At 35.5% G+C, this 18,030-nt stretch overlaps 1 long non-coding RNA gene across 1 annotated transcript; it reads left to right on the top strand.

Annotated features, from left to right (window-relative positions):
• The first annotated feature begins 331 nt into the window (after positions 1 to 331).
• LOC126046684 (uncharacterized) lies at positions 332 to 17,962 on the top strand. Its single transcript, XR_007508389.1, has 3 exons — positions 332 to 429; positions 4,910 to 4,985; positions 17,212 to 17,962. It is a non-coding gene; the product is annotated as an uncharacterized LOC126046684 (long non-coding RNA).
• Positions 17,963 to 18,030: the final 68 nt, after the last annotated feature.

Raw genomic sequence — 18,030 nt, 5'->3', positions numbered from 1 at the left:
AAAATGCAAAAATATTTAATAGTAATAGGAATGCAAGTGCAGTAAATAATCTTGCATTGCCTCCTTTACTGAAAAATAGATGCTAAACCTTCTTAAATGCCAGGGCCTGATTATCCATATGTAGAGGGATCCATGGGACAGGTGGGAGACAATACAAAAAATTTTTACCCCATTACTTGGGCAGTTAGTATCTGATTTAGCATTAAAAAGTACAAACTTGGATTTCTGTGGCTCCAATGCCAGGAATTTTGAATGAAACATCGAGAAGTTTTGCATCTCTGACCCTCTTAATCCCAGACCCAGTGTGTCAGAAGACAAGGTATAATGAGTTATCAGACTTTTCACTGCCTTATGGACAGGACGAATGTCAGCAAACAGATCAGAGTTCTGTCTGAATTCAAGTAGAGAAAGAAACTGTGAAACTTAAAGGTATTTGTTTCTTTTTAAATATCATAATTTTCTTACTTAAATGAGTAATGTAGCTGATGTTGTCACAACAGTAATTTGTAATAAATATGTATGAAAATCTTAAAATACTTTGAGAGTAAAGGATCTGGTCCACAATACAAATAACCAGCACATTCCTGCCTGCATATATAAAAGCAGATCCCCCAAATTCAGACTTTAAACTTTATAACAAAATGTGATTATTTTATGCAAACAGTCATAGAAGACAGGTAAAGAACTTGTTTAAAAATAATACTGTGAAATGCCTGGTTAATTCACTAATCTCCATGTGCTCTATATATTCTCTTGAGTAAATTACATTTACAGTTCCTTGCCTTTGCTATTATGAACAAAAGCAAAATACAGAGAAGGTTTAAACTGGTACTGTACATATGGTCTTTTCACTCTGATTGGTACATGTGTGAACAAATGATTAGATAAGGAAAGAACTCCAATCATAGAGAAGATAATTTACTGGAAAAATAGTTAGGTTGGCCTTCTCACAGTAAAAATTGCTTCAACTTATACTTCTCTACATCTTCTGCTACTGCAATTTCAGTTAAATCTACCGATTCCCAAGGAGTCACATAGAGTGCATAAATATGAAACAAGTATAACAAAAAGGTTCTGCTGAACAGCAGCTGGTTATTGTCTTGAATTTAAAATTAAATTCATAGAAAATATGTAATTTTTCAGCATAGTTTGATAAGTGATATATTAATTAGGTACATTAATTTTGCTACTAGATTTTTTATTTAAGTAATTTGATTTGACTATGACCCAGAGAATTTCCAAGTGTTATTCACAAGATGATGTTTCTCAATGATTTTAAAATATTCATGACTATAAAGCAAGACAGCATGCCAGAAATTACCATGATTAGTTTTCAAATTATTGTAATTTTCACTTTTTGGGGTTTTTTTGTTTGTTTGTTTGTTTTTAAAAAAGTCATGTTTTCCTTCCTCTTCCTTCCCTTATCCTGCAAAGCAAATAAATCTTCTTAAATACATGTTGCTTCAGTACTTTTCTGCTCAGTTCATATTCTCTGGCAGGCATCTGTTCACTGATTTTCTTCTAATTCATGATGCTATGCATTAATCCCTGCAAGGATTCTGCAGAGCTGTCTTTCTTTTCCTGCAATAGTTATATCACATCTGAGTGAGTTTATAATTGTCTTCATTTTTAAAGGTTCTTAAACAGAAGGGAATTTGTCCCACTTTGTCTGGCTTGTGTAGTGTCTGCTCGTACCTGCCAAAGACATTAGTCCTGTTCATTTTTAAGTGAGTGTCCATGGACATAACGATGCAGATTGGCCTCCCTGCCAGTTCATTGTCTTCTTAACTTAGATTCAGTTTGAAATTCCCAGTGTTAGCTGTAAGTCAGAAGGCAAGTTAACAGAATATCCTTAAATATAAAAATATTTCTTTGTGCTTGGACTAAAATTCTGGGTAGTTTTTGCTGCACATTTGAGGTTTTAGATCCAATTCACCTGCTGGCAGACCCTTTAAAAGCTAAGTTTTTCTCCTACAATTTTTTACAAATGACAACTGTTAAGCAATGTACAATTAAAATTGTGCAGGCAAGCGTGGTATTAATTAGAATAAAACCACACCTTTTCATAAAGGGACTTTTATCATAACTATAGATTTTGAACGAGTTACTTCATGTCATAATTTTGCTTTGCAATTAAAGCAAAGAGCTTATTTACATTAAAGATACAAATAAACACTTTAAGTAATCCCTCTGAAGTCAGTAAGTCTGTTCACTGACTATTAGCAGTCAATTATTTGAACCTGATTATTTACACATTAAAAGAATGAATCTGAACTTTATGAGTTTAATATTTTTTTTATTCATTAAACAATTCAAAATTGAGCTATTGAATGTAAAGGTGAGGATTTAAAATTGCAAATTGAAAGGGGCTTGTAGGAATGTGTTTCTCCCCACAAAATGCCTTTCTAACCTGTTCCTGAGAAAAGCAAACCATGGACTACACAACTACTTCAGAATCATTTCAGATGCCCTAACAAAGGACACAGTATCAGAACTTTGGGGAAGATGAACTGGATAATCGATTAAATACTTTACAACTCTAATGTATATTTAACCCAATTTTTCCAAAATGGGTACTCATTTTTCCATTTCACAAACCTAATTTATCTGTAGATTATTGAGAACTATAAATGCTAACTGTCTTTGAAATTCTGATCCATTGAGGATGGTTCCTAGGCTAAAGGAGGCTGTAATGTAACTGACTCCCAAATGACATTGGTGCGACTGGCGTCCTAATTTCCATTTGTCTCTGGAAAATGTGCCTCAGGGTGTCTGGGATGGAGTGACCTCAAATTAGCGGCTTTTTCTGGAAATTTTTGTATATGATTTTATGGCTTCATCTGTCTCACCAATCAAATCAAAATACAAACTACTGAGTAAAACGTAGAAACACTATATTCAGCTGGCAGCATATCATATCACTTAAGTTACTGCTAGTAATATTGCCAGAAGTGCCACTAAGGATAAACATCAAAAAATGAGATGAGAAGAAATGTTAATTGTCATATGAATGCTGTGTATTTGAGAATTAGCTGAATCATCTCCTGAAAAGAGAATTCCTGTTATAATAGCAGCATAGTCATTGCACAGAGGTCAAGCACTCCTTCCGTGAACTAGCATCTGTATACAAACACACACACAAATACATACATAAAGTACTTCTGTAGAGGGAATCTATACAAGTCCTGCAGGACTAGCTCAGAGGAAAGAATGAGTCATTTCCTGAGTGCTCATTCTGCTCTTACTCTTCTAGCTGTGGAGATGATGTCACGTTCTCCCCCTTTCTGTTAAGAGGTAGAGGAATGTTGCCTTCAGTTAGCAAAAATACCAGCAAGTTTCTAATGGAAAATCTTTAATTGTTATTATAAAAGCAGTTCTAACTTGGTTTTAAGATTTTAGGTTTTTATGAGAAAGTTAGCTTTCCAAAGGGGATAAGCACAGCTTAGTTGTGTAGAACTGTGTAGACTAAAAAAGAATCCAAGCTCGGATATAGCTAACCTTGACTGTCATCTGTAAATCAACATATTTACTTGTCTGCCTTTTAGTATTCTGATTATTACATCAACATTTTCTTTGGGCAGAGTATGGCTTATTAATGGTACATTCATAGGTGGTGAGTGGACTTATGTATAAGGTTTTTCAGTAGCTAAAATTGGGGCAAAATGGCCTTCATATGAAAAGAAATGTGTTCAGATCTTTAAACTAGACTGTTTTTTGTGCTGTGCTCTGATTGCTACAGGAACATCTGAAAAACTGAGAGTTCTTTTTTAAGCCCTTTTGGTATCTAGGGGTGCTTTTAGTTTCCAGTTTGTCTAATTAATGCTGGTTTTCCACAGATTTTTTTTTTTTTTTTTTTAAGTAACGCAAAATAAAGCACTCATATCTTTTAGAATTACAGCTTTTAAAGAATGGCCTAAATATTTAAGTATCTAGACAGGGGAAGAGAGCAAGTTGTTATCTGATAGCTAAGATTTAAACTAATGGCTGTAGTGAGTGCAGCTCTGGCCCTGCAGTTCCTCTCCTTGCCTGTTCTTCCCTTTTCTATCTTTCTGTATATTTGAATTTTATGTTGATCAGTCTCTTAGGCGAAATTTATGTTTAGTTTCTAGGGGTGAGACCTGAGACTTCAATTCCATTGTGTATACTTCGTTCAGTTGCACCACATGTGAAACATGCTGAATTAACAGAAAACATTCCAAAACACTCTAGCTTGAGCAGTGTCAGAAAAATAAATGCATGGTAGTGAATGGACTAATTTATAATATCTCATCTCTTCATCAAATCTATAGAACATTTACAAGGTGCACGAAAACTGTAAGACAGAGTATCAAATAAATCTATGCCATCATAATATCCCTTGCACGTGCCGTTCCTTCCTCTGAAAAATGCAAAGAATCACCTCTAATTAAAACATTAGAGATCTATAAAAGACATTTGAAATTGAAAGTCCTTTTTTGGTTTAGTCAAGCCCTAGTTGGTAAAGTACTTCCATTTTGCTCCAGAAAACACAGAAGCACATACCTGTATCCTCACAAAATTCCCTTCTGTAATAGTACAGCAAAGCTGGAAGGAACCTGGAAAGATCATATGGACCCCTCCCTGTCTGTAGTAGGATCAACTACTTGTGACTTCTGACAGATATTTGTCTGCTTTATTCCTAAAAATTTCATAAGCAGTTTGCTGCTGTGTTCCACCTTCCATAGTGGAACTGTCCATAGAAAGCTTGTCTTAATATCAAATACGAATTTTCCTTACTGCAATTTGAATTTATTGCTTGTTTATCTCATCTGGTATAGACATGTAGAATAAATATTACTATTATTTTTATGTAATTGTTTATATATTATTACAAGAAATGGTTTTTAGACCTCTGATCATTCTTTTTTTCTCCTCTTTGGATTCTTCCCAGTTGCTTCATATTTCTCTTGAAGTGCAGCAGAACTTAAGAAAATGCTTTTCCTGTGTCTGAGCTAAGATGTATTAAGGTATGATTAAGTGTACTCCAAAGTGAAGTGCTGGATTCTATAAATGTTAACCTGATAAGACTGTTTTTATGATGCTATCATATACTCTTGTTGTCTCAAGACATTTATTGTCTCAAGTCTTTGGAGAATATTCAGGCTCCAAAAATTTACCTTTGGCTAATTACAATATTCACAAGATAAATCAATATTACCTCTGCTTCTCCATTCCAGAGCTGTGCTACAGTTCATGTAGACATAAATGAGCTAGTCTAGCTACCAAATACCTTCAGTAGAGCACAAGAAGCATGGGTTTCAGCTGCAACAAAACTCCATGTCATCAAACTACTTTGCTTTTAGTACTTTATCTAAATAGTTGTTCATTCTCCTTGTATTGTGTTGTGGATATGCTCTGATGTTCAGGTTCCAAGACATAGTAAACTAAGGAAGATATCCAGCACAACAGGATAGGACTCCACAATTGACTCTGCAAAATTTTTACATTATTTGATATTAGGGATTTTTCTTTTTAATATATTCAATTGTAATCAGAGGTGAGAAGCATGTGGAAATCTGTACAAGCATTTTTGTGATCCTCCATGTATGGTAAGATTATTTTTTTTTTAGCAAATAATGATTACTTCACCATTTACACTAAATTATGTCTATTTAAAGTGGATTTCAATGAGAATCTTAAACCTTTTTTCTGCCTTCTAAATTTAGATTGTTCTTTGGGGTATCTATTCTCTGTCATTTAGACAAGCAGCATACAAACTGAAGTTTCAGTTTGCTGTATGAGTGAAATGAGTCCCATTTTAGGCTACTTACAGCCTGTAATAAATGAAGGAAATAACTGTTATTAGAATTGATAATGATTTAATCTATAAAGTCTAAATTAAATCAAAATCTATATACTTTGCTTCAGATTACAAGTTACAGACAAACAGTCTGACGTTATCCCCTGTAGACAGGGGGCATTATAAATGTTTTGCATAGTCACATTCTGGCACTGCTGGAAGACTGGGCAGACCATAGATCTCATTCGGTTGCCATGTTCCTGGACAGATAAAAATAATTCTCTGAAATGTCAGCTTTCTATTTCCAAAAGTTGAATAGATGGTATTTCAGATTAATTTAAATGTATTTCAGATTACTTTGTTTCCTTAATTTTCTCCAGATAACTATGGTCTTAATCATTGTCCACACACTCAATCATATATTACAGCATAAGTGCATTAAAAATATATAATATTATTGCTTTGATTTATTGTAGTTACCAAACATGTTGATTCAAGACATAACTGCTTAGGTATAACACTTTTGATCCTATGTAAAACTTCTCTAGTGAAGCATCTTTTCCATAACCTTCTTATGGAAATCCTGTGTCTTGTTGTGACTTACCTTCAGAACTGTCTTCCCAAGTTAGCTTGACACATAAACTTGGCTTCATTAACTCAAACAGAAGAAAATTTTATTATTTCTTGCTGTCAACCTTATGGTTTAATGACAGAGATGGGGGAGTATTTTGCCTATATATTTATACAGGGATGGACTTTACTTTGGCACTAAGGGACTGAAAATTATGATAATATACTTAGCACTTAAATGCCAACTTGTGTTTTCAAAACTAATATACGAACTTTATTTCTCCTAGTGCCACAGTAAAGTAACTATTAGCAACCTTTATTTACAATGAGAAAAAATGCTTTGTAGAAAGCTAAAGACCTTGATGAGGTCACATGGTGTATACATAAGGCTTCCCAGCTGTAATCAATTGTCTGTTTTACGACCATCATTGAAGATACGTATTAGCAACCTAAGTTCCATTAAACAGTAAAATTTGAAAACATCTGAAAAACATGAGGGTTGCAGTATTCTAAATTTCTGGCTCTAAATGACTGGTTTGGGCAGATGTATCTGGGTTAATAATGATTTCTACTGAAATTTCAGCTCTTTGCGCTATAGTGGCTGCTAAAATGAAATTGCCTCTTAGTCAATCTTTACTGGAAATGTTTGTATGAAGGCTGTATACATCCTCTTCTCATGTATTGTATGATTTTTACATGGATTGAATGGAATTCCTATGTTTGAGAATATCCATACTCTTCCTCATTCTTAAAAGGTTTCTTAAAAGCCTCCCATAGACTTCTGAGAATTTGACATTCTCATGAATGTACAAATCAATTACATATCAGATGAGAAACAAAGAAGTAAAAATAAACCTAAACCCTAAGTTAAAGTTTTCTTTTTCTTATATTTTTCTAAGATCAAATTTTGCTATGTACACAAATTGCCATTTTATCTCTGGAGAATGCAGAATGCTTTTTCATAGCATCTTAGATTATTTTCTTTTACTTTTCTTTTCAAGCAAACTGAACGTGAGTGAGCAGAGAAAGCCAACATGGTAAGGGGAATCTATTTGCTGTCCTCAACTGTATAATGGGAATTTATACAGAAAACAAAACCAGACTCTTCTCAGAGGTATTCAACAAAAGACTACAAATTACAGCAAGAGAAATTCTGACTCGATACAAGGAGAAAAAAAAACAAAACAAACCAACAATTTACAAGTATAACCAAAAGCACTGCAAATGAGACCTTGACTGCATCTGCCCAGCTTTGACTAGGTTAATACAGTATGAGCTGGAAATCAAAGAAGTATAGATGAACCTTGTTAAGCAACTGCTGCTAGTTTCACACTTTTTGTTACATTTTGGGGGCAGGAGACCAGAGGGTGACAGAATCCCTAGGGAAAATCAGTAATTGGTCTTAGATAAGGAGAAAGTCAAAGAGATTGGCCTTGGGCTGTGTGATTAGGAAGGCCATTGACAGTTTATGCTTGCAACCTAATTTAGAAAGCAATAAGTAATTAAGACTATAGTCCCTAGTGACTGGAAAGAGAGGGAAACACCACAAAAGGATGCCTGGACACGTAAAAGGCAGACCCTGAAGTGGCATGGTTACATGCCAGGACCAAGCTGCCAGCCAGGACCCCAAGCATTATGTGGTCAGAGTGCATGCCTGTTCCCCCTGGTTCGTGGTGCAGGTCCATGCTGACTGGCCCAGAGGAGCTGGGATCTGATTTGTGAGTGTGTGATATGAGTGCATGTGGCAGAACAGAAATCTTGGATCAGAAATCATTGCTCAGCTGCTCCATCCATCCTGTTAATAGGAAAGTTAATAACTTTTCGATTACATGAGATGTATGGCTCTGTGTGGTTACCCCACCCAATTCCCCTGTAACACCATCCTTGGAGATTTTAAAAACTCAGCTCGAACAACTTGACCTAATGTCAGGATTGGCTCTGCTTTAAGCAGGGTTTCAGAACAGATAGTCTCCATAAGTCTATTCCAACCTAAAGGTTTCTGTGATGTTATGACTACAACTTACAGCTAAAACTTCAAGAAGTTGGTGTTTCATGATTTCTTAAAATATTTGGCTTTATTTGTTATTGCAGCAACAGAAACTACAATTTACAAATGTCAAAATCCTATGATATATGCGTACATGATGACCATGTACCGTCACCGTCACGTTCTATGACTGTCATATCCTATGATGTGCATAGTTAAAAATACAGAAGAATTACTAGTTTCTGTAAGTGTTGAAACGTTATTCACCGAGGAAGATAACAAAATATTAAAATTAACATAATTTATATGAAATCAGTTTAACCCGCAACAAAATATTTTTTCCATGCCTTGGATCCCAGGTTAGTAGATAAATAAGAATCACAAAAGAAATGTCAGTAAATGGCCAAATGGCCACATTCCTCTCCCAAACTAGTAAGTCAGTTAGTGCTATTTGAAGAGGAATCAGAGATCAGTATTTGAAGAGTGCTCTTCAGGAGTACTGTTAATATTTTCCCATATTACATTTGCCTTTTATGAAGCCAAGAGTTTTGCTGCCTTACCTGAGTTTTCCTGCACAGCAACCTCTCCAGATTTCTTCTTCTGTAATATGTCTCTGATCATCCACACTGGACTCTTTCACAAGACATTGATTGGAAATGTAGGTTCACGTACCATGCAGGACATGGAGAGTGGATCCAGCACATCCTGTATATGTCAGACAAACTGCACATAAACTGCTGACAGAATCTGATACATTCCATGTGTGTCAGACTTAGTGCTTATATACAAGTGACAGGTGCTCAGTGAGTCCAGAGAAATCTGAGCCTGGGATGCAGAGTCAACACAGGTCTATGAATGGCTGTTCATCTAAGATATTTGGTAATTTTGTAGCACCATCAGAGAAACTGCTCCAATCTGGAGTGCCTGGCTTTCCCAACAAATTATGTCTTCTTTTTTTTTCTTTTTTTTTTTTTTTCTGCTCAGACAAAATTTCCAGGTGGAACAAAAAAGGGACCATCCGAAGACAACTGGTTGCACAACTCTAATCTCCTGCTTATTTCATATTCTTGGAGTGAGAAAAGGGTCAGTGTATGTATTCCTCTTGATAACTTGAAAATAACATGGTTCTTCGGACATAAACAGATCAATTGAGTACTGGTCCAGGCACTACCATATGATCTGTTCCAGAGCATCCAGTTGTTCATGAATTTTGCTGAATTTTGACATGGAGCTTGGATGAAGGCCTGTGCATCCATTACACAGTCTTTGATGTTCTTTATCAATGAATCCTTCTAAGTGTTTTTAGACAAATTTTGACTTGGTTGGTGGATCATCTAGAGTAACTTCTCCAGTGAAATGAGCTCTAAAGCAATGATGAAATGCAACAGTCATGCAGTTATTCTTTGTGGTTTGTTTTTATTTCACCTGAACTTGCTACCATGCTTCAAACTTTGCTTCAGAACATAACAAGTAGCCCTCTTTCTTTGTTTTATTTATATAAAACAGTGAGTTAAAAGACAGTAAGTATTTGGCAAGGAAAAAGAACTAAGAAAGGGAAAATAGGTGATTACTCCTCTTTTTTATTATAACTCATCAGAAGATAAAGTAAGCCATAAAAACTAGGAAATAGGAGTAATATGGATGATATAATTTTGTTAGGCCAATCTCTCTCTGTGTGAGCTGATCAGGAATCACTTCAGGAGGCACTGTCCAGAAACTTCCATGAATGACAATAAAAAAAGGATCTGAAAGATCATCTGTGCAGATCAGGGGAATTTTTTTAGTAACTATTTACCACATTGCACCTCCTGCAGTGACAATATGGTGCAAAAAAAAGTCATATACCGGTGTCTGATATTTCCAAATAACCTATGAACCACTTACAAGATAAGCTTGTGGGACACTGTGGAATACCTTTAATGGAACCATGATGAGGAAGGGATTTAAAGGAAATTTCGAAGTCATTTATACCTAATGAGTCTTGATGAGAATGAAGTTTTTAAAAATGAAGCAAAAGGCCTGTGGGATGATAAAGCATCATGACTGGTAACGGAAATTTAAAAATTTCATACCAAACACAGTATACAGTTGTATGGTAGATTATGTATATATTGTTTCCCTCATCTTTAAAAGAAAGAGGATAGGAGACATGCATTTTAGAGGGAAATGCTGACTTAGTGTTGCTTTGAAGTTTCTTACTTTCAAATGTTAATCTTAACTTTGACCTTCCTATCACTTAATATGTTTTGCTTATTGTGTTTTGTTCACATTCGTATGGGCTTTTTATGGTACTCAGTTATATTACTAAAAATATAGCTTCCCACACTACCATCCCCTACAATTTAGGTTAAGATAGGATTGTGGTTTTGTCATGGTTTAACCCCAGCCAGCAACAAAGCACCACAATTTTGCATTAAAGATTCCATTAGGTGATTACATTTTCCAAAATCCCAGAAGTCAAATTTGCTTTCACCACCAGTCAACTAAGGCAATATGAATAACTATGGATCCAAAATCCAAAGGGGAAGTGACTGGTTAGAAAACAAGACTTACGTTAGACTCTGTTAATATTTAGCAAAGCAAAATGTCACGTAGCTGTGTGGAAGTTTTCAAGCAAACAACCTGAGTCAATATTAAAGATTTTAACTGAAGTCTATTTTAAACAGTCTCTATTGTTCAGTCAGCTGCTTTACAGCAAAATTACCAATTTCTAGTCCTAATTATGCCCAAGTACTGACAACACTGCTGCCTGTGAGATAAAAGTGTCTTGTTATTAGAAGATCTATCCACTGTAAATGATTTAATTTTCTGCTCCTGAAATCATCTTAAATTATGTTGTTCGTAAGAAAGTGACTGCAGACAGAGGGTTATTATTTGATCAAGCCTCTATGAATGAAAATTCAATGGCCAGACTCTCATTTGTCTGCCTAAAAATGCCGTTAAATTTTAGGTTCACTTCATTTTGGAAAGTTTGATGGTAACAACGGAAGACAGTCTTCACTGGAGCTTGTCTTTTGTGGGGAGGTCCAACTTCCATCTCCCTCATCTAGCCCAACAGAGAAAAATGTTAAATCCTGCTGAACAATGACAATATTGGGCTTCCTTACAGAGAGACTTTAAATACGGTGTTCACAAAGTTTTAATGGAAGTGCCTTATGCCTGACTGATGTTCAACCGCTTTTCAAGCTGCTGGCAGGCCCTTCACTAACATATATCCTTTTCTGTTGTGGCAAGGAAACCTTTAGGAAACGCTTAGCTTGTGGTTAGTTCTGCAGTGCTGAGTGCAGAACTCAGCTTTGCAGAAAAGGACATCTCTGGAAGCAGAGGAGATGCTTTCAAAAAGAGTTTGCCAGGTTGTGTGTGGAGAAGCAGTAGCAAATGTTTCTCCACTGGTGAAAAACATGAAAAAATTCAAAGGAATGGTATTGGGAAAAGATAGTTGAAAACGGAGCAGGCAGCAGCTGCAAGCTGCACAAGAGCTTACTAGGAAACATGACTTCTATGCATTTTGTTATATAAAACATACATGCTAAGTTTTGAGCTAGTGTTACAGCTAGAAACTAAGCTGGAGACTACTTCTTCCCAGATCCGCTGCGTGTGTGCTTGGTGTATGTGTGATGGGATACCAATTTTCTGCTAAAGGAAAAGAAGAAAAGATACCAAGTGCTCCTCAAATGCTTGTCACAGAACACTTTCAAATGTGATTTACTAGAGAGAGTAAAGAAATGAGGAAATTATAACCTACTTTTCATGTCATACACAAAAAAAGATAATTTTGAAAGCTTGGATGAAATTAATACTTATGACATACATTATGTGCCAGCATATATTTAGGCAGAAGTAGTACATGTGAAATAGCAATAACCTTTGGCTGTGTTTTATATGCTCAACCAGTTAAACATACTCAACCAGTTAAACATATTAGAAAGGATTATAACTAACAATTCAATTTCTGGGCATCTTCAAACAGCAGACTTCTTTTTCTGGTCTTCTAGATTGCTGCAAAAGGGCAGATTGCTGCCTGAACCAGAACAGTAGGAAATTAGTGCTAGCAGTGTATAGGTTGCTGCTGAAAACAGAGGAAGTGGTTGATATCATCGAAATTTGCCATCAGTTTGACTTTATATTAAAAGCTATGGGTGGCACTGAAGCATTTTTTGACAAACTAATTCAGAATATTCTGCCCAAGAAAGAATGCTCTTCCTGCATAATGCTGTTAGCAGATACATGTTGTCTGGTGTTAGGATGCTGCTGTTCCTTTTGTGTGTTAAAGAGTTAATGGTTATGTTCTTCTAATATTTGAGATAGTCAATGTACATCTAATTAATAGCAATGTTATATTTCCTATGTCTTCTTTTAAGAGGCATTTTGAATCTTTCAGGCTTCTGTATTAATTTATTTCTATTAAACATTACTGAGACATCAGGATTTGTTTTTTATTGAACAGAAGCTTACAAACCAATCATACACAGTTTAAAACAGAAAACAAGAACATTCATTCCTAGTGTGGCATCAATTTAAGGAGTTTCATTAAATTTCCTTCATTCATCTATACTGGCACTCCAAAGCAGATCCTAAGTGGGAATGTACGTGCCGTTCATCACACAGTGATGCAGATGCAGTATCTAGGTCTCCGAAACATGTGACTCCAGTGAACAGTGTACGGGTCAGTTGCCATTTAATTTCTGTTTGACTAATAATCATAAAGAATGCCATAGGGGCTTTTAACAGGCAGTAACAAAACAGTGGCTTTTGAAATACCACTCTCAAATATGAATGAAAATGTCTGGTAATTGAATTTAGCTATCTCAAATCCTGGCTTGGGTTTCCTGTGTTTTCCTAGTGACATTCCTCCATGCTTCCAATAACATGGCAATTTCTATAGAGTGTGTTTGTGTGTGCAGGCAGGCAGCTCCCTGATGACACTTCTCTTTTGTCCCTGCAATACAAAGAGGGGTATATTACTCAACTGAATACAAAGGACTAATTCTACTAATTCAGCTTGTGGGCTCATTAGTGGACATAGCAGTTTGCAAAATTTAATTAACAAAAATTCACAATCACCTTTGCTAAATATTATTATTAGTTTTCTTTATTGTAAGCCATTTTACATAATCTGCCTAACTATTACAGATGCATGCATTTATAGAATATATGGTTTTCATTGTGTTTACTTTAATATGAAGGATACAGTGAGGGTAGATATTTTGAATAACTTTTCAAAATTATTTCCTTGCATGTGAATTCAAAAGTTTTGTTATCACAGTTCAGTGGGATTCTTTTTATGAGCAAAATACATGGTTTTAGGGACATGGGCATATATAGATTTTTAATACATCATCATCATTCAAGAATATTAATGGCTAATATTAATAACTAACTCATTACAAATGTGTGAAGAGAAAGCAGACATAACAAAATAATTATGGTATCTCTAGTGCAAGTAGTGAATTGATAAACTATTTTCCAGTTACCGTCTGGTATTTCAAAATACTGGTATACAAACGAAATTGCTCAAAAGTGTTATTTGCTCTTCCAGCAAAAGTGAGATAAGAGCTACTAAACACATTGCTCTGCACCATACCAGTGATCCCAGCTCTGTAAAAAACAAAGTACTTCAGATATTTTGAATATTGGAAAAAGTTCTGTTTGCAAGTGTTTAAAAACTGCACCTGAGGCAAGCATGGGATAGGCAGAGTATCATTTTGAGATGGGAAAAGTTCAAAACATAAGTGTATCTGCAGTGTATGTTAAAAAAGGTTTTTAAGTTTGTGAATTACAAAGTCCTCAGAGAGAGATTTTGCACTCCGCTGTATATATCCCATTTTGGAAGCAACCCAATTGCTTGAATCAGAACTGGAGCTTCTAAATAAGTTTTAGAAGACAAGCCCAGAAGCGTTGCAGAATACAAGCTCCTCACCAAGGTATTTTCAAGATTTTCCTGTCTACAGCATGTTGTTGCAGCTCATGCTCTCCTGTGAGCGTCTGGCTTAGCAAAGTGATGCCTATAGATAGGCAGAGTATATATTTAATATTCATTGGTTTTCATTATTAATATAGTGTAAACACCTTTGAAGCTGTGATGACCGATGATAAAACTCTTGACTGAATTTTGAATATATGAATTCTTTTGAATGTATTCTGTTATCTGTTAGTGGTTTTTATTTATCATTTAATCCTCCATGTCATTTCATATCTCCTAAAATGGTTTTCCATTAAGATAGCTGTATGTCATTACTTGCCTGATCATGCAGTTCAAAGTATAAAAACAGACCACTTTCATTAGAATAAGACCCCTAATGCAGGCAGTAGGTTTAGTAATTGTACCTGAAGGTTCAACGTTGCAATTAATGGCTCAAAGCAGAGGGCACAGATGTGCAAAACCACTGAAGTCTGCACCTGGACATTGTCAGTTCCCAAATGTACATGAAAAACAAGATCTATGTCCAAAGAATTTCGATAAAAATAGTTTTATCAAAATTCTTTTACCTCCTACATCATATTTACCTAAGTGTGATAAACGTCCTTCATCCACAAGAGTAGGCTTTAGGGCATACTCATGTTACTGCAACCAAATAATTTGGCATAATCCCAGCTCTAGTTTCTTGCTGCTAGTATTTCCCATACCGCTCTGAACATAGTAGGCTGTATTTTTCCATTATGGAAACTTGACTGCAACTTTCAAATTTTCCTCAGAAAACACTTTGTGTTTAAGTAAATTTGTATAAAAGTATGAGGCCTTCTCACTGGCCTTTCATTAACAGGAAACGTTATTTTGCTGTAGCAAATAATAAGTAATTTTATTCCCCACATGGGTGGGTAAGTGAATAATTTAGGTTGTTTTTACAGTAAGGGTTATTCTGCATGTTCATAATATTTTTATTTAAATTTGTTTGTAATATTATTGTTACATTAAAATTGTATTTCCTATTAAAATATTCCATGTTCATACATACTCAACATTTCATTTAGTGTCCTTTTCACAGTGAAATAAATTAATTAAACATGAATTCAATGTGAAATAAAATAAGGCCACTGCTGAAAATATTTTAAAACCTCAGCTATAATGTCTGAACACTTTTATCTTTCAAATTTGAGTAACTGGGTTAACTGACAGAACATGAGCAAGTGGTCAAAGAGTATTTTTTAAGCCTAAACTCATTTACATTTCTCCTGTGGAGATCCAAACTGACTAACTATTTTCAATGTACCCATGGAGTTTGGAGCTGTGGTTTTATTTGATATTAGTAACTCTGGCTTCCTATCCTCTGCCTCTCTCCTCTTACCTGGCCTAGGAACTGAGATCTTAGTTCTTGATATGAAGTTAGCACAAAGATTTGCTGCTGTGGGAAGGGCAGCAAGATGATCCTTGGGAGTACATTCAAACCAAATTCATTTAGTGAATCTAAAACCTAAAATATGTGGGGAGGGAAGAAAAAGACAGAATTTGTCTGAACCTCCCCTCCTACAGAAGTCCAGCCAGATGCTTGTGGTTAGCGTGAAATCACAGAGTGTGCAGTGCCACATCTCCTTTTTTGCTATTGGAAGTGTCGTGCATTTAAATGTAATGCATTCCATGACTTGCCAATATATCTGCTGCAAACAAATTTTATTATATAAAAATACATCTTCCAGTTCTGACTTCACACTCTTAGGCAAAGCAGCACATTGAAGAGATCCAGTAAAGTAGGAAGAGGTGGGAATGTAAGCTTATCCTGTGGTTTTATGTACTGTTGCATTAAAAAAGAAAAGGTGATTTGTAAGCAAGTCACTGAAGTTTTAGCATGTTGCACTAATATTTTAATGTGTAATTTCCATTAATTGTAATGTACCTAGTAACGCAGCAAATTAAACATGTATTCCTCTGGAAGTTATTTTGCATACATAATATAAAGTTCTTATCATGCAAATATGAACGTGGAGCCTGTGTCCCCACTTTTTCAACAGTGGAAAAGCAGCACCTTCTTTAACAATCACAGGTATGTACAATATGTCATATTAAATTATTCAAATTTCACAATAACATAAATTTATACAATTTTCTCATTCATAGGTACTAATACAGTCACTCACCAGAAGAAATTAGATTTTTTAAAAGAGAAAATTATTGCAATAATATTTCAAAATATTCACTTGTTAAGACCAGGATGTACTCAGAAATACATGTAGCCTTTTTGATGGATGTGAAATTCCTGTGATTCACTGTTCCTAAAGTATTAATTGCTCCTGTTTTGGAGGACCTGACTATTAAAGAGCTCTGTCCATTGGGTAAATTCAAGACTTTACCTCCCCAGCCCTGTGCTCTATGGAGGATACAATTCTAGCAGAGTGGACCCTCCTTGGGATCTCCCCTTTCAGGTAACTGGCCATGTCAGCATTTGTCAGATGAGGGGTTTATTCCTCAGGATCCAATAAAAAGTATTTTTTGGCATTGGTGACAAAAGCTGACTCTATGGCCTGACAGATAAAGCTGTTACTTGGCTGAGAAGTAACCAACATTTGGGTTTGTTATTTGATAAATGGTTACTTTGACCTTTCTCGCTTCTGTAAAAACGACTTTGAACATCTGTTTTTGAAATCAGCTATGTGTGCATGGTTCAATTCAGAATTGAGCTCCAGGTAGGAAATTACAAAATTAATTTTGGAAGAATTCACAGACATTTGAAAGGGGTCTTTTGACTCCCCTTGTCTCAATATCAGCTTTTGAACTTCTTTTGGATAAAAGAACATGGGGAATGAAGTGTGAGGAAGAATATGAATTTTTTTTTTGTATACTGTTGTGATTGCTTTGATATGCTATATGAGTGACTATCTGTACAATTTACTGAAAAACTGTGCCCAAACCATGAATGCTACAACATGAACAGAAAATTAATGAAAATTCAATTCCCTGCAGCACCAAGTCTTGTTGATCCAAGAAGCGCAACCAGAGTATTGCTTAAGGAGGAAGATACCACACAGGGGTACACATGCACAAATCCTCCTGGATGCTGCACCACATCAACTGGCATTACTGCTACCACAGAAGGCTGGCTGGAAAGGCGGCCAGCCTGTGACTGTGTTTGTAAGGAGCCAGACAGAGGGGACTGTGAGGAGCACACAGCGGAAAGCTGCTCATGCCTGGAAGGGATTGCAGGCAGGGGAAAACACAAACTCCCATGGGCATGACGCACTGCTGCTCTGCATCTTTGCTCATTATTAAAACTTAGGTAGAATGCTTTTACTTTGATTGAATATGATTGTACATCCTCCCTCCACACTACCGAAGTAAAAATGACTATATAATATCGCTCAGCTGTAAAAAAAGTTATTGCTACATTAAGTTTGCAATGAATAGCCTATTCTACAAGCCATGATAGCGAAAAAGTGTAACAACATAACTAAATAGAAGTATTTAATAATATTTTAAAAATCATAAGCATGCTGCAAAATAGCATTATTTTTTTTTTAATTTTTTTTTTGCAAAAGAAATAATTAATCTGAACCAAACTTTTAACTCAGAGCTCTGTCTTTAATCAGCAGCACACAGTCTCACTAGCGGTGAGAGCTATTATTATGATGAAGTTAAAATGAAGTAATAAAAATCTTGGAGAAAAATACCTGAGCATCATTCATGATGGTAGTAGGTGGGATGAGCTAAGATGCAGAACATGGATGGTCCTAAGAAGTTCTGTCCATGTTGGGCAACAACTGCAGTGGTGGCATTGGTGGCAAT

Source organism: Accipiter gentilis, chromosome 2, assembly GCF_929443795.1.
Source record: "Accipiter gentilis chromosome 2, bAccGen1.1, whole genome shotgun sequence".
NCBI classification, from domain to species: Eukaryota; Metazoa; Chordata; class Aves; order Accipitriformes; family Accipitridae; genus Astur; species Astur gentilis.
The sequence above is the reverse complement of the archived record's forward strand: the minus strand, read 5'-3'. Positions and strand labels throughout refer to the sequence as shown.